This window comes from Podarcis pityusensis (assembly GCF_964106645.2).
Source record: "Podarcis pityusensis genome assembly, chromosome: 14".
Classification (NCBI taxonomy): Eukaryota; Metazoa; Chordata; class Lepidosauria; order Squamata; family Lacertidae; genus Podarcis; species Podarcis pityusensis.
This window is the reverse complement of record NC_138039.1, coordinates 15,562,091-15,586,435: the sequence shown is the minus strand read 5'-3', so window position 1 is coordinate 15,586,435 and position 24,345 is coordinate 15,562,091. Positions and strand designations below refer to the sequence as shown.

The following is a 24,345-nucleotide window of genomic DNA, read 5'->3' as shown; positions in this document are numbered from 1 at the left end:
GAATGTGTGCTTTTATTTAAAATGCATCTCTAGGTTATTTGTGGGGCATAGGAATTTGTCCATTTCCCCCCCAAAAAATATGCAGTGGTACCTTGGGTTAAGAACTTAATTTGGTCTGAGGTACTATTTCTGGGTTAGCGGAGTCTGTAACCTGAAGCATCTGTAACCTGAAGCATATGTAACCTGAGGTACCACTGTAATCTGGCCCCCCACAAGGTCTGAGGGACAGTGGACCGGCCCCCTGCTGAAAAAGTTTGCTGACCCCTGGTCTACAGCAACCAGCAGATGCCTCTTCGGGGCTTCAGGTAGGAGTTTTTCCCAGCCTTACCCGGAAATGCCAGGGATTGAACCCAGGATTTCCTGTGTGAAAGGCAGACACTCTATCACTGAGCTATGGCCCTTCCTGCCTGGCATCCTGCACATCCACGTGGTCCTCAAAAGGAGGAGGACCATAGCGCAGGAGCAGAGTGTCTGCTTCGCGTCCTGAAGGTCCCAAGTTCAATTCCCAGCATTTCCAGATAGATATCCGAGAGGATGCTGTTTGAAACCCTGGAGGGCTGCTGTCAGTCAGTGCAGGCAATGCGGGCCAGTGGCCTGACTCAGTATAAGAAAGCATTTTGCATTCCTATATTTGGCTCATTCCTGCGTGTGGTCCCCACCCCCTGAATTGATGCTACAATGGCTCTTCACTGGAACTTACTCATTAACTCATCTCGGAAAGTGGTGGACTCTACTTAAAGGGGAAGGGGTTTAAAACAGAGGTTGGGTGGCTGTTGATCATGGGTTCCTGGGTTGATTCCTGCATTGCATGAGGTTGGACTAGATCCCTCTTTGGGTCCCTTCTAACTCTACAATTCTATGTCACGCAGACCAGGCTGCAGTGCTCCCTTGACACCAACCTTTTATTATTATTATTCATTTCTATTTGCATTATGCTTTTCTGTTCTACTTAATTCTGTTATGGGGGTAACTTCACAGCCTCATTGGATTTAATTAAAGATAACCTAGTTAATTACTCCGTGCTAGCTTGTTCAGATAAGATCAAGCGTGTACTTATTCCACGCTAACAATTAGAGCATTATGTATTCACACCCGAGTTGCCGCCTGAATAACAGTCCCAGGATGATGGTTCTACCCTGAACCTATGAAAGTAGCTAGGAAGATTATTTAATCAATATAAAACCATATGGAGAAACATTATTATTAACGGTGCATTAAATGATCATGCCTGTTAGACCATAAGGAATGCCAATCTTTCCTCAGAATTCAAAATCAGGCATGGACGTGTAAAGCAGACACCCAGTTCTGAAATTCATGTACTGTATGCAGATTGAACGTTTGAAAAGAAAAGGAAGGCCATTTTCAAACTCGGAATTTGTTTTTGCTCTAGGGCACATGTGAGTCTTTCTGATCACGAGAACAGCCTACTGGATCAGACCAAAGCCCTGTCTAGTCCAGCATCATGTTCTCACAGTGGCCAGATACGTATAGGAAACCCACAAACAGAGTCTGAACCCAACAGCACTCTTCCCACCTTGAATTCTCAGTGACTAGTATTCAGAGGCACTGACAGTGGAGGAAAAATGTAGCCATTGTGGCTAGCAACCATTCATTCTGACCCTGGTTTATCCTGTGGGGAGCCTGGTCCTCCAGATATTGGTGGGACTACAATCCCATCATTCCTGACCACTGGAGTTGTCGCCCAGTAACATCTGGAGGGCCAGGCATTTCTTGTCCCATCATAGCCACATGTCACTATATTGCTACTGTACCGTAGCAGCTGATTACCGTATTTTTCGCCCCATAGGACGTACTTTTTCCCCTCCAAAAATGAAGGGGAAATGTGTGTGCATCCTATGGGGCAAATGCAGGCTTTCACTGAAGCCTGGAGAGTGAGAGGGGTCGGTGCGCACCGACCCCTCTCGCTCTCCAGGCTTCACACATATCTCCGTAAGCCGTGGGAGCCCGTGCCTGAAGCACAAGTACCGTATTTTTTGCCCTATAGGACGCACCGTCCCATAAGGCGCACCTAGTTTTTTGGGTGGGAAATAAAGGGGAAAAAATTATTTCCCCCCCAGGCGTGGGGCTGGGGCTGGGGAAGCCCGAGCTTCCCCTGACCCCAGCCCCCAGAACAGGCAACTCTCTGCAGCGCAGGGCTCCCGCAGCTTGCGGAGAGTTGCCTGCATGCCGAAGGCTGGGCGCGCTGAGCTCAGCGCGCCCAGACTTCGCATAGCTCTCGGAAAGGCGCAGGAGCCCTGCGCTGGGCTCCCAAGGCTTGCGGAGAGTTGCCTGTTCTGGGGGCTGGGGTCGGGGGAAGCTCGGGCTTCCCCAGCCCCAGCCCCGCGCCTGGGGGGGAAAATAATTTCCCCCCCTTTATTCCCCCCCAAAAAAACTAGGTGCACCTTATGGGACGGTGCGTCCTATAGGGCAAAAAACACGGTACTTGTGCTTCAGGCAAGATTTTGAAAACCCCTGCTTGAAAGATAAAACACCAGTCAACTGAAGAAAACCTCTGAACCAGCACTATAATCAGGGATGCCACAAGAATCTCACGGACTGATCTCTGCTCTCTTTCACCAGATTTCGTCAGCGCTCTAAAAATGTCTAAACTAGGGCTCACATGAAATTTCTTTAAAAACAAGAGAACACAAAACTCTGAGACAAATGTGCACTCTCTCCCGCTTTCAGCATAACTTATTTCACAGTGTGAACAAGAGTAAAAAGGAAGGACCATATACACACCCCGAGCCTGTTGGAGGAAGGAACATAAATTGTAATAAACAAACCATAATAACAAGCAGCGGTGATATCTTGTCTTCGTAGCACCACCATCTCCCTAGAGAAAGCTGTGGGGAACCTGTGGCCCTTCAGATGTTGCTAAACTACAACTCCCATCAGCCCCAACAAGCACGGCCAATGGACAGGAATGATGGGAGCTGCAGTCTAGCAATACCTGGAGGACCAAAGGTTCCCCACTCCTGCCCTAAGGGTTCACAGGTTGGAGCAGAAGCTACAGTGAAACTGGAGAAGATCTTTCTCATAGCAAAGTGATGCACAGGATCAAGCTATAGTTAAAGGTGCTTGCTGGGGGTCAGACAACATGTTTGCATGCAAAAGATCCTCAGTTCAATTTCTGGCACTTCCAGGTAGGAAGCCACAGAGGGGAAGACCTCTTATGATGGACCTTGGAGAGCTGCTGCCAATCAGGTTGACATTATTGAGCTGGACAGAGCAAAGTTCTGACCTGACCAGCCGTATGTTCAGCTCACAATGCCTTATTCTCCTCTATCATCTTTCCCCAACCTGATGCTCTGGAGATGCTATTGGGCGGGGGACGTCGGTGGTGCTGTAGTCTAAACCATTGATCCTCTTGGGCTTGCCGATCGGAAGGTTGGCGGTTCGAATCCCCGCGATGGAGTGAGCTCCCGTAGCTCTATCCCAGCTCCTGCCAACCTAGCAGTTCGAAAGCACGCCAATGCAACAGATAAATTGCACTGCGGCAGGAAGGTAAACGGCATTTCCATGCGCTCTGGCTTCTGTCATGGAGTTCCATTGCGCCAGAAGCAGTTTAGTCATGCTGGCCACATGACCCGGAGAGCTGTCTGTGGACAAATGCCGGCTCCCTCGGCCTGAAAGCGAGATGAGTGCCGCAACCCCCTAGTCACCTTTGACTGGACTTAACCATCCAGGGGTCCTTTACCTTTTTTGCTATTTTTTGCTATTGGGTGACAACCACTACCAGTGCCAGCCAACATGGCCAATGGTCATGAGGTTTGTAAGCTGAGGCATCTGGAAGCCAGCAAGTTGCGGGGGGGTGGGAAGGCTGCTCTGGGGTCTGCTGTTATTCTGAGCATGTCTTCCCTGTCATTGCTCTGTCACTAACTGTGCTATTTCAGTTGACAGTCTCTGTCAAAACATGTGGAATGTTACTGTAGCTTTTTGCAGCTTTTGGAAACCCCTATTTATCTCTGTTGAAGCAGGTCCCGTCGAAAGGGACCACAAGGCTTCAGGACAGGGCAAGCTTGGCACATTTGAATCGCTCGTTTCTATTGAGTCAGCAATTCTCTTTCTTTTCAATGTGATTGTTTTCATCTAAATAAAAATCTACTGGTCCTAGTAGCATTTTTGGAATCTCCACTGCAGCATGCTGCAATATCCAGCATGATCCAGTTTCTAAGATAAAGCAATCAGATGTGAAGAGGGGGAGAAGAGAACTTTTCTTATGCAGAGGTGGGAGACATAAATGATTTCCAATCAAAGCAGAACCTAAATCCCCATAGCTGTTTCAAGAAACTACAGCTCTGAAGGAAATCTGATCATTCTATTAAAATCACACATTTTGATCAAACAATCTCAAAACTTTATTAATATTAATGGGAGCCGTGTGCTCAGCAGGAGCCCTCAGTAATCTGACATATTTTCTATTACACTCAGAAGAGAAACGCCAGCCTATTAGCGTAATATTCAGACAGAAACCACTTGGCTTTACAGCTGATAGCCATGAAAGCCAACTGTTCTTGTGATGCAACCAATTAGCTTGTCAAATTACTCAGGATGATTATTTCTTTAATAAACTTTGTTTCTGCGGCAATTTCTCTACATAAAGTTGAATAATGCAACAGTGATGAAAAAATAGACAAAGATCTGATTTCATGTGACTTCACACTCATGAATGTTAATCACCTGCTGACCTCATGGATCTAGCAGAGCCAGGGAAGTGAACCTTTTTCAAACCAAGGACCACATCTACTACTATTAGTATACAATGACCTAAGCAACTTGGGATCCATTTATGTGTGAGATCATCATTCGGGACCCGGTCCATGGATTGCTCATATGGTTACAGAATGGTGCTAATAATGCCAAGGTTGCAGGTTCGATCTCAGTATGGGACAGCTGTATATTCCTGCATTTTAGCAGGGGCTAAAAACATTTTTGTTCAGAAAAGCCTATCCATATATGTAGAATCTGTTTTTCACTTATTGCTGGTTTCAATAATTATTTGAATGTTTTAAAGAGTTGTTTTAACTGTTTCTATTGTTTTATTATTTTTTTGTAAAACCACACTGACATTTTTTTTTAAATCAAGCATTGTATAAATTCTATGAAACAAAATGCATAATAAATAAAACAAAAGCGTGGCTGTTGGAAAGAAATGGTAAAGATGTACATCTTCAGCATTTGTCAAAAACTGTATAATGAAGGTTCCAGATGCACCTCTGTGGGACAGAGCTCCATAATTTGGGGGTTGCCACAGAAAATGAGCTCTCCCTGGCCGCCACCCCCATCCCTGAGCTTCTGAGGGTGGTGGGAGAACCAAGAGGCCTCTTCTGTATGGTTACCAGACGTCCCCGTTTCCCAGGGACAGTCCCCAGATTTACAAATCTATCCCCGGACAAAATCCGTCCCCGGAAGGTCCCCGGATTTCATTTAATGTCCCCGGATTTCTATTTTCAGTGTTGTAGATTTATTAGTAGGGAATGAATGTTGTGTGATTGGTTCAACGGCACAAGACACATCATATGGGGACTTCCAGCGAGGCAAAATGGCGGGTGCCACGGCAACGAGCAGCTCCTGACGCCAGCCAGAGTCAACTGCGCTACCAGGCTGGCTCTGGGCTGCTGAGACTGCTGCCGCCGCCACTGCTGAGGACACCCAGTGCGTCAACTTGGGGAACTGCTGACCCCCCCTCCCCCCGCAACTCAAATCGAGCTGGGAGCGAGAGTGCCCGGCTGACTGCCCAGTGGCGCTCCAGGGCCAGGAAAACTCCGGAGCCAACACAGGGAGAAGGAGAAGAGGAGAACAAGGGAGAGAGAGAAAGAGGAAGGAAAAAAAGACGGGAGCCTCGACCTTGCTGCGCTGCCACTGCCGCTGAGGAGAGGTAGGAGAGCACTGGGAGGGCAAGGACATGTGACAGAGCCCAGACCCAACCCAAGCCTACTCCACGGTGGCTAAAACTCCAAGAGAGCAGGCCAGGGCCCAGAGGAAGGCCACGCAACCGAGGAGACCACAGAAGATATAGATAGATATCAAGTGATCTGGAAAAACAAGAGCCCTCTGGATGAAAGAGGCTTTGAAAGAGGCTTTGACCCTGGCCGCTTCCTCAGAAGCCAGGGAAGTCACACTCCTTAAAACGAGGAACAAGAACCCACAACTCACCCATCCCATTGCCTGAAAGCCCCCGTACCCATCCAGCCCCCTGGAAGTTCCCAGCAGAGAAGTCAGAGGAGATGCCGCTGGAGGCTGCTTTGCAACACTGCATCACCAGCGCCTAAGTCCGGGCACTGGCCCTTCAAATTCTTGCTTAAATTTGCATCTAAGGAGCAAGGCTTGGGCACTCCATAGGGCCACTGTGAAAGCAACCGCCATTGCTCCTGGGTGACCGCACAGAGAGCTGTCCCAGGTCCTGAACTAGCCTCCTATACCTGGAAGCAGCACAGCTGCTGCATTCTCCTGGATTCGTGCTGCAGGAATCCAGCCTCCCATAAGGCGTTGTCTGCGATCCCACGAGCTCCCAGCTTTGCCAGAGCAGAATGTCCTCTGCCAACCTTTTCCTGCTTGCTGCTGAGCTGCCATGACAGATGGCCCCATATAAATCATAATCAAGAAAAGCATTCAGAGCGCTGCGACCCAAGCCCTGGAAAGTCCTCCTCCACCTTCCTTCTGGCTTTGAAGTCTTTCCCCAGGCATCACCCCCACTTCAAAAAACTCCTCAAAAACCACCTTTCCCATGGTTCCCTTAGGCACAGCCTCTCCTCCAAAAAGACTCCATACCCTACTGCAGGGACAGGGAACCTCCAACCCCACAGGCTCCTCACTTCTGCCTCACTAAGTCAAAGTACAGTGGTACCTCGGGTAACAGGCGCTTCAGGTTACAGACTCTGCTAACCCAGAAATAGTACCTTGGGTTAAGAACTTTGCTTCAGGATAAGAACAGAAATCACAGCGGCAGCAGGAGGCCCCATTAGCTAAAGTGGTACCTCAGATTAAGAACAGTTTCAGGTTAAGAACAAACCTCCAGAACGAATTAAGTTCTTAACCTGAGGTATCACTGTATGTGTAACAGAATTGAAAATGGAATTCTTCCCATATACCCTCCCATTTCATTGGCCGTCCCCTGCGGTGAATTCTAGGTTATAAGTTGCCCAGGGCAAGGACCTGTCCTGCGGTACATTGTTATGATCATTATTATTTTGATTTATTGACTGGCCTTCACTGTTAAGGTCCCAGGGTAGCTCACAACAAATTAATATGCAACATTGAAAATCGTTTGGCACCATTTAATGACACAGGTAACTCACAACTTACGGGCATTTAACTTGTGTGCATTCAGCTTTATGTTGTTGGCAATGTGTGTGTGTGTGTGTGTTTAAAGGAATAGAAAGGGGGCGGGCAATCCCACCCACCACTGAAATAAGACTTTGGTGATCCCACCCACCACTGAACCTAATGTGTTTTGACTGTACACGATTTTGGCTTTTTGAGGGACTGTGTATGTTCCTGGGAAGAAACATGATTGCCTCTGTGCTTTGAGGAATGCTGACTGGCTGTCTATTGTATCTGAATATGTAATTCACATAGACCTGTTGGTTAGAGCATGCTGCTGATAACGCCAAGGTTGCAGGTTCAGTCCCCGTAAGGAAAGCTGCATGTTCCTGCATTGCAGGGGGTTGGTCTAGATGATCCTCAGGGCCCCTTCCAAAAGAGAAGGTAAAACAGGAAGAAAAAAACCCCAAGAGTGGCATTATGTTAATCTGAGCACTAGGAACATACTAGTGATCATGAGCTCATGACCCATAGAAAAAACCTACATAATACAATAGGTGCAGTAACAGTAAAGTTAAAGGTAAAGGGACCCCTGACCATTAGGTCCAGTCGTGGCCGACTCTGGGGTTGCGGCACTCATCTCACTCTATAGGCCGAGGGAGCCAGCGTGTGCTGGTCCCGGGGGGAGGTTACCATGGAGTGAGGTCCAGGACCTGGGTCGAGGGTCTGTAGACTGTCCTCCACGGGCGAGGTGGGGTCCGAAGCGAGGAGCCAGGCAAGGACAGGAACTCTGAAGGAACAGGACTGGGTGCTGGCCGAAACAGCTCTTCAATGACGTTGCTCCCGCAACCTGGGACCGGGCTGACTGGCCTTTATCTTCTCTGAGGCCAGGGGCGGTCCCGGCCCCCAGGAGACCCGCCTCTCCTGGCCTTAAGGCGAGCACTCCTCCTGGGAGAAACCAGTTCCCTCCGTCTCTCTGCCCTGAGCCTCTGCAGTTCAGGAGAGGCTGAAGGGTTACTGGACCCAGGGGGAGACTCACCTGTAGGCACTGAGTCCTCAACCACCTCCGGAGCCAGAGTGGATTCACCTTGTGCCTGCTCCTGAGGATCCGGCACAGGTGCAGGCGCTTCAGAATCAAGGCCCTGCCCCAGTTCAGCCAGCCCTGGAGGCGGGGACTCCTGTGCAGGCTGGGATTCCTCCGGTTCAGCCTCTGAATCGGATTCCCAGGCCATCACACAGCGTACAGCTTCCGGGTCATGTGGCCAGCATGACTAAACCGCTTCTGGCAAACCAGAGCAGCACACAGAAACGCCGTTTACCTTCCCGCCGGAGTGGTACCTATTTATCTACTTGCACTGGCGTGCTTTCGAACTGCTAGGTTGGCAGGAGCAGGGACCGAGCAACGGGAGCTCACCCCGTCGCGGGGATTCGAACTGCCGACCTTCTGATCGGCAAGCCCTAGGCTTTGTGTTTTAACCCACAGCGCCACCCGTGTCCCTTGCAGTAACAGTAAAAGATCTTTAAAAGGTTAGGCTCCTCACAGGGACGTCACAGATATGATGCAAATCAAGAACAGGTGACATTGCCAGGGAAGGACGATGATAATCAGAATACATGCTTCGCGTCTGGATTTCTGAGGCTTTAAGCGCAAATCATAAATGTTCAGGTTAACTTCCTATTTTTAATTCCCCACGTAATGAAAAAATAGCAACGGCAGAAGATCTAAATTTGCCTGACATGTTGTGCAACTTAATTTACCTGATTTCCTACTATTGTAGTAATTATCACTCACAAGCAGCCAAAGGAGCTATACTAACTCTGGTTAAAATTCCTTACTCTGTAATTACTGAAAATTCCCTGCTGGCATCCATTTTTCCCTCAACCATCAATAAACTCTCACACACTTCCGACTGCTAATTTGCTCCCTGCTAGTTTCCTTTACCTGTAAGATTCTCTCTCTTTTTTAAAAAAGAAAAGAAAATGAATAGCTAATTAAGACTTTAAAAAAAAATCTTATAAGCATATATTTTGTTCTTACAACTATGCACTCAACTGAAAGTATTTGACATTTTGCATCTCCTTATTTTGAAAGATCTGAATAAGCTAATAAATAGAATCAACAAGCTTGCAGCAAATTCTGCTTCATGTATGGAAAAACAGAGGTGAGAATTTGGGGTTATCATAGGGCACAGTGACTTCTGCTTACAATGAAGAACCTTGCAAGCTTGCAGGAAAGCAGAGATGCCAAAACTTAGTAAAAGAGTACATACTTTATATGCATTAATAATAGTCCTCCCTTTCTCCTTTTTCATTCCAACAGGCTTTTGGAAACTGACCACTTTTAATGAGGAGGCTGGTGCCGTTGTGTTTCATTAATGTAAACTATATGGTTTTAATGGATTTTATACAGTACAGTGGAACCTCGGGTTGTGAACGTGATCTGTGCAGGAGGCACGTTCGCAACCCGCAGCGCTGCGTCTGCGCAGGTGCGGGTCGTGATCCGGCGCTTTCGCGCATGCGCAAAGCATGATTTAGCGCTTCTGCGCATGCGCCAAAACCCGGAAGTAACCTGTTCCGGTACTTCCAGGTTTGGTGAGGTGTGCAACCCGAAAACGCGTAACCTGAAGCATCTGTAACCCAAGATACCACTGTATAGTCTTCTATCAATATTCAACTGGTTTTTAATGATGTGGAGGGCCACAGGAAGATATTTTTATGTATGTATGTAGCTTTTAATTGCAAATATAACAGAAAGAGAACCACCACCCTTTGCCAGCTGACATCAACAGTAAGAATATTCCATCGATCCTGATTTAAACGCATAGATTAATAGAAGCAGTCCACATAGGTATTTAAGTGACATTGGCCACTACAAGCCATGCATGGAAATGACAGAGAGATCTTAGAACCAATGATGCTGGATATTCATCCTTCCAACCTTGCAGTCCCTTTGCTACCAAAAGGCGCCACAGAACCCACTTTCGTTGTCTTACGTTCTGATGGCTGCTACAGTAAGACGGCCTGCCTTCTGTCCCACAATATACAATGTCCATGCACAGAATAATTATGCCACCAGCACATGTCCAAATTATACCAAATCAGACCAAAAATTAATCCTAAGGAATGTCATGTCATCTGCTTTCTGCCACAACTCCCATCAGGGCTGCCTTATTTTAAGCTGTAAAAATGTACACAGAGAGAAAACAGGATGCACTTCCATTTTTTCCTATAGTAAATTAACAATCTGAATAAACATGCTTTATATTTAAATTTAACTTATAAACAAAACCTAAATACCACACAGGTGCCTATATTGTTTGGCTGGTTTGGAAGGCAACCCATACGTCTGGTGAACAGCACCTGGAACCTATTTTTGAAACTATCTCATTTCAAAACAGCAAACTACTTAAAGGCATCCTCTGATCAGTGCTACTAACAACTTTTCTGATGCACCAGGAAATGCCAGTTCCACCAAGGGGAAATGTCCTGATGTTATGTTGAGGCTGTCCCCATCAGTCATTACATGTTTTGCATGCAGAAAATCAGTCCCTGGCATCTTCTGCAAGAATAGTGGTGGGAAACCTGTTTCAGCCTGAGTTCCCTGTTAAACTGCACCATTAAACCACACTAAGAACCATAGCTTTGTGAGGGGAATAGGGGTCTCTGAACAATGCTCAGCACCTTTAACAAACTACAACTCCCAAGATTCTGTGGGAGAAGCCATGACTGTTTAAAGTGGTATGATACTGCTTTAAATGTATAGTGCAGATGGGGCCTAAAAGAAATAAATTAAGAAGCAAAATATTATAGACAGACAGATACACAGATGGATTAATGGATATAGACACACCCACCCCTTGACATTTGATTTTAACTAGCTAATTTCAACAGAAGTCTTTAAGTCATTTACAAATCCCAACCAAAAGGAATCAATTTAAGAAATGCAATACGAATTCCACATTCACACCCTACTTTTACAAACTATCTACTACTGATACCACGTTATACTATCCATAATTAGATAAGTATCTCTAAACCAGGGTTTCCCAAACTCGGGTCTCCAACTTTTTTTGGACTACAACTCCCATCATCCCTAGCCAGCAGAACCAGTGGGTCAGGGATGATGGGAACTGTAGTTCAAAAAACAGCAGGAGACCCAAGTTTGGGAAACCTTGCTTTAAACAATGTACTTAAGTAAAACAACTAAAATTTTTAGGCAGCATTCCCTAATATAATAATAGGGAATAGGGCCAGGCCAGGGAACAGTAGTCCAACATACCCAGAGGGTGCAATTTAGGGGAAGGTCTGATTTAAGGTCATGAACACCCTTCTTCACCACTATACAGTGGTACCTTGGGTTACAGACGCTTCAGGTTACAGACTCCGCTAACCCAGAAATAGTACCTTGGGTTAAGAACTTTGCTTCAGGATGAGAACAGAAATTGTGCGGCGGCAGGAGGCCCCATTTGCTCAGGTACCTCAGGTTAAGAACAGTTTCAGGTTAAAAACAGACCACCAGAACAAGTTCTTAACCCGAGGTACCACTTTACAGGCCTCCCCATCCTCACTTCAGCACTGCCAACTGAAAAAAAGAGTGATACTGCCTTTTTATTTAGGGAGCGTCAGTTCTGAATTTTAAAAGGCAAGTCCAAGAAACAGAAGTGACATCTGAAGGTGCAGCAGCTGGCGGATTCTGGCAGAAACAGCGTTGGCCACCAACATCGATGTGAGCATCCAGGCAAGGGAAACGGACACCGAGACGCCTGAGAGGATTCTGTGCCAGAGCTGCGCATCCCTCTGCCAAGATCTGTGCGCCAGAAGTTGGTTCCTACTTAGAAGCCACCAGAGGAAGAAGCACACATAATGCCAGCCAGGAGAAGTTGTTACATACAACACAAGAGCTCCCCTGCTGGTGCCCAATGGACGGCCGCTTCTATCTTTCTCGCCTCTCAAAAGGCATGCTCCGTGGAGTTGCTTGAAATAATCCAACAAGCATACGGAACCCCAGAGAGATGTGAGCAGGAAAACAGCTCTCCCAGAAATCTTTATGCCAGAGACAAAGCAGAAAAAAGTGAAGGGCGAGGGGAATAAATGTGTTTTGAAAACTAAAACTTCATTGGGAAGATGGACTTCCTGGCTCCTGAGGACGCACGGCGCATTGCACAAACACACAGACAGACACACAATCAGAGGGCAAAGCAATAAAAAGACCAAGGCAAATAGGCAGACAGACCGGGAAGGAATAGCGGAAAGGAAGGCCACAAAGCAAGAGTGATTCAAGCAGCCTGGAGGCAAGGCCAAGGAACCCTAAGGAGGCTGCCAGCTTGCTGCCTTTCTAATGAAGGCTCTTGGAAAGAAAGCAGAGAAGTTCAAGTGGCCTCAGGCTGAGTCTTCCCTCACTCACACAGAGCGCTAAGTCAAACCATGGCTTAACGCAATGAGGAAATGTGCAGGCTCCCAGAGAGGAAGGTGTGGCCATAATGCAGGGCCAGGTGTAACAGTTCCCCTAACCATTCCTGACGATGAAACAAGTGTAGGGAAGGCAGCATCAAATCTAAGTGCTCCTATGGCCCTCCAGGTGTTGTGGGACCTCCAACTCCCATCAACCCGAGTAAGCTGAGCCAATGGTCAGAGCGAATCGGGAGCTGTAGTCCAGCAATGTATGGAAGGCTACAGGTTCCCCATCTTTACCTAAGGCTTCATCTGCACCATAGATTTAAAGCAGCAGTCATGTCTTCCCCAAAAAGAATTGTGGGAATTGTAGTTTGTTAAGGATGTCAGGAGATTTCAGGGGGTCCTTCTTCTTCTTTGGCAATCACTCGTAGCCGAGTAAGATTGTCTTCCATGAACACGGTTTTAAAAATGAGTCTGTATGTGACTGTGGAGGCCAATTCTGGACCCACATGTCCTTCCACAGTGGGGACATTGGTTTCCGGGCGGGAGTTGATCACGGTGTGGATTTGCCAAGCATGCCTTCCTCTTATTCCCCTCCCAGAGCTACGGCTCCCAGAGTGCTTTAACAATCAATCCCTTTTACGAGGAAACTCTGGGAACTGTAGATTTATGAGGGAAATACTGACCTCTCAAAAACTCTCAGAACCCTTAACGAACCACAGCTGCCAGGATTCTGTGGGGGAAGCCGTGACTGTTTATATTTAAAGCAGTATCACACTACTTTATAGTGTAGATGCGGGCTTAGAATATTTACTGGTACAGCGTCCTAAGAAAACATGCTAGTCAGGACACGGTGCTGGTTAGCGCTGATGGGAGATATACTGCAAAACATCTGAAGGACACAGGTTAGGGAAAGCTGGTGTAGAAGATGCATAGGACACTTAAGGTTCTGATGGAGAAAGATGGGGCTGGCCTGCTCAACCATGAAGAACACTGATTTTCAATTATAAAATACAAAGAGATGAGGTGTTGGCAATGGTAAGTGGCGAGGAATCAAGGTTCATTTCCATTTAATCCTAACATTATCTTTATGAGAAATATCAGAGCCAGCCTTATGTTCCTGGAAAAAAGCAACAGCAATTTGTTGTATATTAAGAAGAGCAAGTGGCAAATGGTGCGCAGAGAGACCTTTTGAACATGCAGAGTTCCAAAAGAAAAGAATGACTCATCCTTCGTCTAAGCACCAGCCACACAGAGTGTCCTGAAGGACTCGGCTAAAGACTCTCCCTCTGAATGAGTTTTGAACATTACCAGATGCTCAGGTTAAGAGACAAAGATCACAAGGTTGAAGACATTTCGGAACGTAATGATTTTGGAAATGTGATGCAGCCAAGTCAGGCTATTAACACTTGCGTTGCTCTAAAGTCTAAACCTCCAAGCTCGCAATGAGGACAACAGAGCAACCTGAGTTTGCAGAGGAACACGTCATGAGCCTGGGTTCACATATGACACTAAGCTTAGACCACAGCTTGCTTTCTGGCATCACAGCAGTAACAGAGGAGTAGGAGAAACCCTAAATTTTGGCGGCATGCATTTAAACAATAGTTGAACTGTGGTTTACGGTGGTGTGCAACACTAGCCTAATAGACAGCAACTTTTAATTTATCACATACCACCACAAACTCTAACTGACGCCCCATCCAGATGCATAAGTCTTAGATCTTACAGAAAACCTACCTGAAAAGGCAGCCTATCAAAATGAAGAATTCTGTTTTATAAAAGCTCTCATCTAAAAGAATGAGGAAAGGTCATAGTTCAATGCTAGAGGATGTCTGTTGCGTGTTTAAGGTCCCAATTCCAATCCTTAGTACATCTGAGACTATTCCACTAGCCAGATGTCACACCAAAGTACCTCCTTGACCCAAATAAAAACAGACGGTTGCATCCAACCAAGTTTTACTCAGAGCAGGCTCATAGAAATTAATGAACAAGACTAAGTTAGGTCCATTAATGTCAATGTACCTACTCTGTGCAAAAAATTAGCTGGATACCATCCAAAAGGATCAATTCCTTGAATTGTGCTCAAGTGTCACTCAAATGATTGTCTTTTAAAGAGACTGAATAATTCCTTGAGGCACAGCAGTTCAGGACTAATATTATCATTTGGTGGGTGTCAAATCATCATAATAAAGCTAACTGTTATCTTCTCTTGAAGCCTTTTTAATTTATTTGGTCATTAAAAAACCCCACAATATATGTTCAAAGAATGAGTTCGCTGCTGGATTAAAGTGAATCTACAGCACACGGACAGAAAACCTTCTAAGATCGTAATTACATTTTAAATTTTCAGTTTAATTATTTAGCTATGCCTATTTAAACCATTACAAGCATTGCCTATAAATACACATAACATGAATATTAAAGACTTAAGAGATCCCCTTTCCTTGAACACGGAGCATATCGCTTCTCCAAAGATTGTGCATCTTAAGAGTGATACTTTTCAGTTTTATAGAAGCAGGGGGTTATGTGTCAAGGAGACAGGGCTGCAGATCTCATTGCCCATCAAAATACTTTGCAAACCTAACAATAAGTACGTCCAGGCCCATCTAGTCCAGCATCCCGTTCTCGCAGTGACCAACCAGATGCCTGTGGGAGAATCCACAAGCAGGACCTGGGTGCAAGACGCCATTTCCAGCAGCTAGTATTAAGAGTCCTCCTGCCTAGCACCACCGAATGCAACACAATGGGCTCATGTTAATGAGGAAGCTGACTGGTGCCTGTTCATGCATTATGCAAAACCAGGGGAAGAAGAGGATTGGCAGGGGGGGAAAGGGCTAGAGATCTTGCCATGTAAACTCATGCACTCATTTCATCTCAAGCAGATCACCCTCTCCTCTCCTGCTATAGTCTTCTTTTTGCAGCAATGCCCACATGGAGGCTTAATGATAGTTAAGAATTAAGAACTGCTCAGAAACCATGGTGTGAAAGGATCTTGCTTAGCTTCAGCCACGGCAAAAGCCCAGGTTGGCCATCACGTATTGGCTCAGAAACATACAGGGAGTCCTCGCAGCTGCGCCAGGATCAATGGTGCACGATCAGCTCGCCTCTAGCCCGTCAGAAATCAATAACTGAACATGCAAGTTACAGGTGGCCTGGTATTGCTCATTTTTGGCATTTCCCTTCTTCCACAGGCAGCTGGTGTTTGCTTGAACTTGACTTTTCAGATACACACTGCACTGTGGGTTGCCAATGAATTCCAATACACTCAACACGCACCCAATTTCCTGATGTAATTATATGGTATTGGAAGTGCCACCCTCAGAACGATTTATGTAAAACTCCTGATTAGATCAGAGCCAGTTATTGGCCTTCCCTGTATCATTATGATTAACACACTTCATAACTATTTATCCATTGTTCGGCGTGCCACCACACTTTAGCCGTGACAGCTGCGGATCAGATGATATTTTTGTTCAGTTAATTATAAAGCATTCTGCAATAACATATATAGAATTGAAGGAGAGAGAGAGGAAATACATTGAGAGCTGTGCACAACTGAAAGATCAGTCTAATCCTGCTGCATGCTAATGGCTGTTGCCTGGCCTCCTCTCAGCAAAACCCCTTACGTTTTTCATGAAAATTTATGACTGAAGCCCTAAGAGGCAGAATTTCTGGAAATCTGAAGACATGGACTAAAATTACAAATAATCACAATGCCTGTATTGAGAACCTGAAGCTCCTGAAGTTAGTTGGCTTTGAAGAACTTGCACAAATAAATAAGTAATAAGGGAAGTCACTGAGACAAGGGGGAAGGGGGAGGTATCAGAGAGGCAATGTTCATGGCACCATCTTTGTCAATGTTGGCAATAGGTTGTTCTCCGTGGCACAAAGCCACCTTCTCTCAGCTTAAGATGGAGCCTAGCTGGGCAGAGATACCCAGGGGACCATGCCCTGGCAACCACCAGGTTAAATCACATTAAATGTGGAGTTGCCTTGTGAAGCTCTACAGTATGTTATTTTGATGATCAGTCCGAAACAGCAGTCGCAAGGCCACATTACATCCAACGCCTTGAGAAACTGCGGCAGCGACCAGTTAGGTTTCTAAGTCTCGACTCCAAGTGCTGGTCACAAGGAGGGCTGGTCACAGTAACACCCGCTTGCCTCCCACATGTCTGTCCATACGCTAAGATCTCCAGAAGGTGCTCTTCTTTAGGCACCCTATTTGAAGTGTGGTGGGTGGCAACAGCACAGAAGGGCCTTCTCAGCGCCGGCACCACCATTGTGGCATGGCCTCCTCAAGAAAAACTTGCCTGGCACTTACTTTGATGTCATTTCAGGCCTTTTCATTTTTTCATGGTTTTCTATTTAACCCACGTGATCTAACACCGCCCTCTTTTATGCTAAAGGTAAAGGGACCCCTGACTGTTAGGTCCAGTGACGGACGACTGGGGTTGCGCGCTCATCTTGTTCTATAGGCCAAAGGAGCCGACGTTTGTCCACAGACAGTTTTTCCGGGTCATGTGGCCAGCATGACCAAGCCGCTTCTGGCGAACCAGAGCAGCGCACGGAAACGCCATTTACCTTCCCGCCACAGCAGTACCTATTTATCTACTTGCACTTTGCCGTGCTTTCGAACTGCTAGGTTGGCAGGAGCAGGGACAGAGCAACGGGAGCTCACCCTGTCGCAGGGATTTGAACCGCCGACCTTCCAATCGGCAAGCCCTAGGCTCTGTGGTTTAGACCACAGCGCCACCCACGTCCCCTTCTTTTATGCTACCCTTTTAAAGTTATTGTCTCACTCCTTTTTTTGTTTTCATCTGTATTTTTTTGCATTACATTTATATACCACCTTTATCTCCCAAGGATGTCAAGGTACATGGCTCTCCTCCTTCTCATTTCATCCTCATAACAACCCTGTGAGGTAGGCTAGGCTAAGGAGGAGGAGGAGGAGGAGGAGTTTGGAGTTGATATCCCGCCTTTCACTCCCTTTAAGGAGTCTCAAAGTGGCTAACATTCTCCTTTCCCTTCCTCCCCCACAACAAATACTCTGTGAGGTGAGTGGGGCTGAGAGACTTCAGAGAAGTGTGACTAGCCCAAGGTCACCCAGCAGCTGCATGTGGAGGAGCGGAGACGCGAACCCGGTTCACCAGATCACGAGTCTACCACTCTTAACCACTACACCACACTGGCTCTGCTCTAATTTGAATTCTTTATAAGCCAGGAACTTGTTGAAGGTGAAGCATAAATCAACACACACACACACACACACACACACACAACTATAAAAGGAATAAGGAGCATTGAATACAACCATTACGACCTCTATTCAAACCTTCCAATTCTTTACCATAAAACAGGGATGGGGAACCTCAAGCTGGGGCGCCGAGTGCAGCCCTCTATCACACACATCCTACCCTCAGACTACCTCCCTCCCTGGCCTTGCTTTGCACCCTCCTTCAGTGTTTTTGCCTGGCTGGAATGTGTCCTTGAACCCGTACAATGTTTCTTGTTTGCCTGGATGAAGGACAGAGTTGTGTGTGAAAGTGTGCTCAGAAATTAGTCTGCTACACCAAGGTAAAATTCACATTAATTGCTCTGCCCACTTTTGCCCCCAGCTCTGCCTGTTGCTGGCATTAAGTCGCCAGAAGATTGGCCAGAAGAGAATGTGGTGGGTCAGATTCAAAATGGTTCCCCATCCCTAATTTAAAAAGAGACACAGTCTTCTTTACTCTTCAGCCAACACATGAAGCCAACAAGCCCTGTAAAACTGAAAATTGTCACCTCTAACAGGAAAGGCCATCACCTCACTTGCTCGGGTGGTGGGGGCAGGGAAACAGGATCTAAGACCATTTATCCTATGACTCCGCAATGAATGAATAGCTCTTGAGAAGAACAACTCCTGTGCCCGCAATGATTTGGTAGCATTATGCAAAAACGTGCTCCCTGACAGCCTCCATAAATGTTAACCACTCCAGAATCAAAATGGCAGTTTATATGCTTCTGGGGGAGTTGCACATATGACTCATTTGACACAGGAACACAGATACGGGAGCAATTTTCGGGAGAATTCTCTCGTGAATGGGGCGGGAGGGGTAATGTTAGCAAGGCCCAATTACTCATTCTCTCGCCGGAGTTGCAAAGTAATGGTTTGCATTTCATGACACACCTATGCCTCAGAGACCTTTGGGAAGAGACTACTACAGAGGGATTACGTGCTGTGATGATGATAATCTCAGCTATAACTAATTCTTCCAATTAGCATGCTGGAGCACGCCATGCGTAACATTCAAAACCACAGTGTCTTGGGGACCGGCTTAAGCAGCCGGAGGCAGGAGGGCAGGCTTGCTGCAGCCACGGGACCGAGAAGTGGAGAAAAGAATAGAGGCGGCGGCAGCCATAACGAGGAAATCTCTCATTTTATTTATTTGTTACCCTGTAAGGTTAAGCATTGATGGGAAAAGGAGCAATAATTAACCAACCAACAAACAAGCAAACTTTGCACCGCCAGACGAAAGTGTACAGAGTTGCAACTGACTAGTCCCACATTCAGGCACTCCAGAGTGCAGCTGGTTCCTGCCGAAAGTAAGGGGAGAAAGAACCAGGAGAGCACTGGAGAATCAGGCCACCTAACATCATGGTGACACTCAGGTGCCCTGCTTCACCACCTGAGGCAAAATAGGAAAGTGCTGCTCTGCACCACCCCTGACAAAGCCCTCCTGACCCAAGCTGTGAGGCAGCACCTGCAAAGCGGCAACGGTGGGTTCCAACAAGCTCTCGCGAGATTTCAGCAACATCTCGCGGGATTTCACCAGAAGCCGCCACTGGTTGGAGGTGGTGAGACGCCTGTAGGAGCACGGGTTTCCGCTGCCCAAGGCAGCTACTTCAACCCGCCCCATGCATGGTCCGGCCCTATGACACCACATGACTGACAGTGGGCAGTAGCTATCGAACTGGTCTACCAGGAGCAAACAAGTTCAGGGGCTAGATCTGCTGGGCCACTGACCAGACCATGTTCCCCAACTCATACCTTAACCGGCAGCACTGTGACCTCCAATTCATTGTCTTGGCCAATGCTGGAATTTAAGGTCATGCTAGAGAAGGAGGAATGCAACAGAATGGGGATTTCATTGTACAGGCACAGGTACAACGTAGCAAACATTAACATGGATCAGGTTCTAGTCTGGTGCCATTTCCCCTGGAGAAGGCAGCAAGGTAGGTCAGGATGCAAGGCCATGGAAGCAAGCAAGCAACTTGCTCCTACAAGGGCTAAGAGCATATTTAGGCCTTTTAAGCCGGACTACCTCTTGGAGACTCCACCCCCTTGTGGAGACCGCCGGGTTCTTAAAGGGCCAGCCACACGGTCTGAAGATGGTCACTTCTCCTCTTCTGTTCGACACCCCCTGTACCAATGGACCAGCAACATGCAGAGGGGGACACCTGGTTCCTTGGGTCAGAGGAAGGCCCCTGTGAGTTCTAGCCCCACATGCCCTGGTGGTACAGCAGGATCTTCTGGGGTCTCCTGTCTGACAACCACAGTCCCAGTGGTCTCCTAATCTCCAGCAGCAGCTCAGAGTCTTGAAAACGATTCTGCTCCTTAGCTGGTACATTTGCAACCATATATATATATATATATATATATATATATATATATATCCCTCAACATTGAAGGAGTAGTAAAGAGACATTAACAAGGGCGACAAAATCCAACACTCGGATTAATCCGTCACAAGCAGGCACCTCTGCAGATATTTCCTCAAGTGCTTCAGACAAACAGAATTTGAAGAGGGCTGTACGATTTGTCAAACATTTCAAGTGCCAAATTTAACCTTTTTTTTCTGACAGAAGCTGAGCCTCATCCACCCATAAATATTCATAGCTGGAACTCCAGTGTATGCCTGCCTCAACAGAGCATTTCAAACACCGGGGCCAAATGACCAGCATATTAAAGCTTCTGGCGCAAAGTGTTATCTTCAGCCAGCAAAGAAACGGACAGCAGCTTGGATTCCAGCAGGCCTTTCCTGCCTCGGCCTTCCCACTGCCGCCTTCCCCTACCCCCCCCCCCATCATAAAATCACATAAAGGGATTTTATAAGCATCTAGTTCAAACCCACTCTTGATGCAGAAAACTCTCAAAGAATATCTCAAAGAAAGGGCAGCCCAGCCTCTGCTTAGACCTCCAAAAAGGGAGACTCCGTCACCCTTTCAGATAACTAGGGCAAAGTTGGTAGAAACTGCCCCAACAGGAGTGGAGAATCTCTCTCTCTCTCTCTCTCTCTCTCTCTCTCTCTCTCTCTCTTTTAGCTTGAGGGCCACATTCCCTTCTGGGCAACCTTCCAGAGGCCGAAATCCAGTGGGAGGTGGGGCCAGAACAGAGGCAAAAGTGGGCATGGTGAGGAGTGTAGCTTTTACCTTTGAATGGCAGGCTAGAGTCTACAGACACCCCTCTGTCCTCCATGCAGGCAAACAAGAGGCACGATCAGAGTTCAGCAACACATTCCAGACAAGTAACACACTCAGGCTGTAAAGCAGAACCTGAGGCTCCCCAGCCACGCATGGACAGAGAAACTCCTTAAGATCTAAGCCAATGCTGTTCATAATGCACAAAGCAAGTTCAGCACTGAGGCCTATAAAAACTGACAATACAGAAAGGAGTCTTGGTTAACCACCAACCAACTTCTGAGATCACGGTAACTTAAAACTGATCCATGAGGCTTAACTGTAATATTTAAGCTGCAGGGCAAGCTTCGTCGCCTAAAGTGTCACTGTGTGCAAAGAGACGGGGGAAATGGCGCTGTTGAGGGCTTGATGCTTAGTGCTACTCCTCTCCCCTCTGTGGTCAATTTATTTGCAGGTTAAACCAAAAGCCCCATGCATAAGTGCTCTCCATTCATTCAAGTCCATGTGCGGAAAAGGAAGCAGGCATCGTGGCACTAGTTGGGTCCATCTACTGACTAGGGATGGGCAAATCTGTCCATTCCAGTTCCTTTCTGCTTCTACTTTTTCCAGCCTTCTGTCCTGTCCTCCACATTATCCACATTAGTTTATGTTGTTGTTGTTGTTTCAAAAAGTCCTCGTGAAAATTCGTAAGCGTTTTTGTGCGAACTAATAGGAGCATTTTTGCACACACCTTTTGCCTGATGTACACATTTTTTACAAAGCATGTTTTCAAAAACATAATGCATCTCTTTCTGTTATTTTCACTAACAGATGCACATTTATGCACATTTTAGCTTGGCATATGCACTTCTGTACACATCACTTGGCTGAAGAATTTCACTGCAAAATTTGGAGAAGTGCAATTTTGAGCAATGGTTGCGTTTCGGTGCGCATACTGTTTTGGACGGTGCAAATCGGGCCTTCAGACAAAAACTGAATCAAATTTCTCCCCATCCCTGCTTCTGACCGTCACCTATTCGGCAAGACGTATGAAAGCTTTTTGAGTACAACTGTAAGCACGCAGGCTCCTCCAGGCAAGCAAATCGGGAACACCAATCCCACAGGAGTCCCAATACTTTGGAGGTCCCTGAAGCACTCCCAGCATGGGCTCCAGTAACCCAGCTGGAAATAAAGTCCTTGATCTCCCAGTTAAAGTCAGGGAAAGCTCCAGGGCCTGATTCAATTATACCTGAACTTTGGAAGGCTAATATGACATGCTGGGTCCCTGTACCAGCATCTTTGTTTGGAGGTTCAAACAAATTATTAACAATGCCCATGGCTAGATTTCTCACTCTGGCTGCAAAAACGCAAGAGAAAATCTTCCCCCAATTCATTCATTCATCCTCAGTTAAAACCTGTCCTGTTCGGCTGCTGTTCTCAAACATTACATTTTTTAATCTGGTTAGGTTACTGTCAGGGAACTGGCATCGGAGCTAGAGGCGGAGGGAAGGCTCCAGAGGGATGCCGGAGAGGGTCCCAGTAGGGAGAGAGGCAGCCCATCTGCTGGGGAAGGAAATCAGCGTAACACCAGTGGAGAAGGGGGGCAGATGGGGGAATCGGAGAGGAGGCTCCAAGACTCCTCGCCGGAGACCAGCGGAGAGAGTACGGGTACTCTGTTGCCCACACCCTCCCTGCGCAGAAGACTTCCGTGCAGGGAGAGTAGGAGGAGACTTGGCGTCAAACAACTTTTATGCTGGAAAAGGTTCAAGAAACGCCCACTGACGGATTCTGCCAGAGACTGAGACAGTCACAATGCTGGAGGCTGTTCAGTCAGAAAGGGTTTAACCAGGTAACCTCGCCAGCAGTGGCGGCAACTTACGCACGAGCAACCCCTAAATCCATTACAGTTACGTTATTTCTTTTTAACTTTCTCTTAACTTCCATATTTCAAAGTATCTTTTTCAGAAGTGGTTTAGCTACACCTGATATTTTGTTTTACAACCCAATTTAATGTATTTTGTATGTTATGGTATTTTACGTGTGTGGCTGTTGGTTTTTCTTTGGTTCAACTTTAAAGAATCTGAATCTTTAGAGGGAACTGGACATGTGCAGATGAGAATGTGCAGGTTCCCCCTTTAGACCTTCTGTCGAACATAAGGAAGCAGAAGAAATATTGACACTGAGGACAGAATCCCATCACCCTAGTCCCCCCCACGGTTTCACTGAATGCACTTCTGAACAGAGCTATTATCAGACACATCAACAGCGAGAAACAAACCTGTTCATCCACTAATTTAAGCTGTGGGGAATAATTTCTCACTATAAAACTGAGTGAGAAATTGTTAATTGTTATTGAGCCCTAGGCTCAATAGACTGTCATGGGGTGTGGTGGGGGGGGTGTGGAGAAAAGGACATCACACATTGCTTGGAGAAAGAAAGATAAAGGAAAGTAGGTAAAGTAAATGCTGGTTTCCCCCGTCCACCAAAAATATCTTCTGATCAGCCCTATGATGCACAGACAGGCGCCTAGGAAAAGCCAGTGCTAAGACCACCTAAGACCTTTAAAATTCTGCATTGAAAAAGGGTCAAACAGGCCCTGCTAATTTGGAAAGCAGTGAGGAAATATCACCCTCTTTGGTTTGGTATTGTATATTTATAGCCATAAGAAGCTAGAACTTTAGCTGTTGGCAGTGCTAGCTTAGTTAACCGGGCAATGTCTAAGCCTAGACCTTGATATCCAGAAGGGACTCTTTTGATATCCAAAGGAGACCCTTTGAAATGAATGGGCCTGAATCAGTATTGTCAATTAATTTTGGTGGGTCTAAAATGAGTAGAAGGAACATTGGCTACAACCCAAAGTCACTTACCCAGCTGGTAAATATAGACAATGTACTTGCACAAAATGATTGACTATTCATACATATTGACATTTCCAATTGTAGTAATTCTCTGGGATATTTGTTTCCAACCCAACCCTTTAAAAAGTGACTTAAAGACAATGTATTATCTTGACTTGTCTGCTTCCTCAAAACTTCCAGTAATTTCATCAGAAACCATAGGAAAAGCCTTGGTTGTGGTTTGTGGCGAGTCTAAAAAGAGCTAAACCATAAGCCCTAGATTCAGAAAACCTGCTACACTACACTATGACACAGTGTCATGGCACACAACAACAAAACAACTAAGGAAGAGCAAAACAGCCACAATTTCCTCTCCAGTAGGCCTTCACGTTTCCTTGTTCACACCAAGCCATGGGTGGGGGTTTTTTTTGGGGGGGGGGAGTAGCTGCTTATACATTTCAGAGGCCTAAAC

General features: G+C 46.5%; 2 protein-coding genes across 7 annotated transcripts in view; one reads left to right on the top strand and one right to left on the bottom strand.

The window, feature by feature from the left end:
• The window catches only part of SNX29 (sorting nexin 29), a 225,936-nt gene that overhangs the window by 124,158 nt on the left and 77,433 nt on the right, over nt 1–24,345 (bottom strand). The window lies entirely within an intron of this gene.
• The window catches only part of LOC308463448 (transmembrane protein 238-like), a 166,317-nt gene continuing 150,541 nt past the window's right edge, over nt 8,570–24,345 (top strand). Inside the window, exon 1 of the mRNA XM_080981855.1 lies at nt 8,570–8,769. The gene's annotated coding sequence lies outside the window, so the exon portion shown is untranslated. The remainder of the gene's footprint in view (nt 8,770–24,345) is intronic.